The sequence below is a fragment of the Amblyomma americanum genome, chromosome 9 (genome assembly GCF_052857255.1).
Source record: "Amblyomma americanum isolate KBUSLIRL-KWMA chromosome 9, ASM5285725v1, whole genome shotgun sequence".
Lineage (NCBI taxonomy): Eukaryota > Metazoa > Arthropoda > Arachnida > Ixodida > Ixodidae > Amblyomma > Amblyomma americanum.
In genome coordinates, this window is record NC_135505.1 from 44,932,178 (window position 1) to 44,934,755 (window position 2,578).

Sequence of the window (2,578 nt, forward strand, 5' to 3'; positions counted from 1 at the left end):
CCGGCGCCTAAAACGTTTCAAAAGAAAAACGTTAAACATAGAGATTGATTTCGCTAAAACCGCTTAAACTATAGGCTAACGTGTTGATTTGTGATCGCTAACTACTTCCGACGCATTTCGGTAATAAAGGCGGTGTTCGAAAGCTAAAAAAAATCTGTGCGTAAGCAATCTAAGACGTAAGCAAGAGCTACAGTCCTCTGTATAAACTTCGCAAAGGCACAATAAAGTGCACAGAAACAAGAATTGGGAACGTTACGATTGCGAGGACAAAAAAAAGGAAAATCGAAAATCGGAGAACGCAGAAAAATGTGTAATGGTACGGCACGACGCACGGCTGCGTAGAAATCTCTTGCCACGTGGCGGCGTGCGTTTATGAGGCCGGATGAATGTTTCGCGCGTGCGCAACGTATATTTCTAATACCCCTGCTACACGGGCGTTTCGAATGCCTTCGAACCGAATGTCATTCTAAAGAGCCTCTTTATGTTCAGCAACCGTGCACCATAACAACTTAGGCACCGAGGCGGCCGCCTCACTATCGAGGCAAAGATGAAGGGTCGTCTCGGGCGGTGCACAAAAGAAGGTGTAGAGAAATGAAACAGTGTTGACGCCAATATATATATATGTATATATAATAATGAAGGAAGCAAACAGTCACCGAAACCAAGGTGCATAGGGGGCATAGGGGATTGTTTTTATTTTTTTATATGTTGTGCTTAACAGTGGGAGCAATACGGCTGTCCAATCTGCTGCTCTTCTGGGTATTTCTGTTTGTTGGGTGTAAGCGAACCTTGAGAGTGCTCACCAGCGCCACCCTCGTCCTGTAAAGTAATATACATTGAAGTATACGCTTCGTTTAAGGAAACATTATTATTTTACTCGACGTTTGGATCAGCGGACAGATCTTTTGCTTGAAAAAGATCGGTCCTCCGACCGTCGATTAAAGTAAAAATGTTTCCTTAAACGAAGCGTATACTTATATATATATATATATATATATATATATATATATATATATATATATATATATATATATATATATATATATATATATATATATATATATATATATATATATATTAGTACACAAGGTAGAGGAAATGAGGGGCTTGTTTGACAATGTTATGAAGGGAGCCAACTATCACCGAAAGCAAGGTGCATAGAGGATGCTTACAATTCTTTCTTTAATGTGTTGTTCTTATCAGTTAAATAATAATACATAGATTAATCTATCGCTTAAAGAAAAGTTTAAAGCTGCAGAAAAAACAACCATGCCGCGGGTTCGATCCGAACCCAAGAACTCCGAATATCGCGTCCGGTGCCCTTACCAACTGGGCTACGGCGACGGCTGTCCAATCTGCTGCTTTCGTGAGTATTTATGTTTTGCGTGTAAGCGAACCTTGAGAGTGTTCACCAGCGCCACCCTCGTCCATAGCGGCGGAAGTAGCACGTCCTGTAATACCGCGAGTGTGATGTGAAATGTCATCTAACGGCGACAGCGGAAACTGTGCGAGAACCCTTCTAAGCAAGCTATGGCATCAAGACGGCCAAAACCGAGACAATCGTTAAGCTATTAGTAGACAAGGTAAAGGAAATGAGGGGCTCGTTTGACAAACTTTTGAAGGGAGCCAACAGTCACCGAAACCAGGGTGCATAGGGAGATGCACCCATGGTATTCGGAGGTCGTGGGTTTGGATCCCACCTGCGGCATGGTTGTTTTTTCTGCTGCTTTATAAGTCATTTTCTTTAAACCAATTGATTGCATGACAAATTAAAAAAAGAAGAAACATTCCCTATGCACCTGGGTTTTGGTGACTGTTAGCTCCCTTAATATATTTGTCAAACGAGCCCCTCATTTCATTTGCCTTGTCTGCTAATAGCTTAACGGGGCTCTCGGTTCTGGCAACCTTGATGCCGTAGGTAGCATAAGAGGGCTCTCGCAAAGCTTCCGCCCCCTGCAATAGATGACGTTCTACGTCACACTCGCGGTATTACAGGACGTGCTACGTCTACCGCTATGGACGGGGGTGGCGCTGGTGAACACTCTCATGGTTCGCTTACACGCAAAACATAATACCCACGAAAGAAGCAGTTTAGACAGCCGTCGCCGTAGCTCAGTTGGTAGAGCACCGGACGAGATATTCTGAGGTCGTGGGTTCGCATCCCACCGGTGGCATGGTTGTTTTTCTGCTGCTTTATGTCATTTTCTTTAAAGCTATTGATTGGCATTACAAATTGAAAAAAATTAGAAACATTCTGCTATGCACCAGGGTTTCGGTGACTGTTAGCTTTCTTAATATATATATATATATATATATATATATATAGAAATAAACCAGCAAATAATTAAACTATAGATACCAAAGAACCATAATCTATGACACGTTCTAGAGTGTGCATCGCTGGTCCGGCAAAGGTGCTACTGTTTACGTTATGTGTTTAGTGAAAGTAATATTGTTATCGGCATAAGCTCCTATCACGTACTGTTCTTCAGGTTGGTTTGAAAATGTTTTTCTAAATGGTGCCATAACTAAACAGCAGACAGAGAAGAAAACACCATGAACAATCACAAAGTCGTCA

General features: G+C 41.9%; 1 non-coding gene across 1 annotated transcript; it reads left to right on the forward strand.

Moving 5' to 3' along the window:
- Positions 1–2,101: 2,101 nt before the first annotated feature.
- TRNAS-AGA (transfer RNA serine (anticodon AGA)) lies at positions 2,102–2,174 on the forward strand. The gene has a single exon. It is a non-coding gene; the product is annotated as a tRNA-Ser (tRNA).
- The last annotated feature ends 404 nt before the right edge of the window (positions 2,175–2,578 follow it).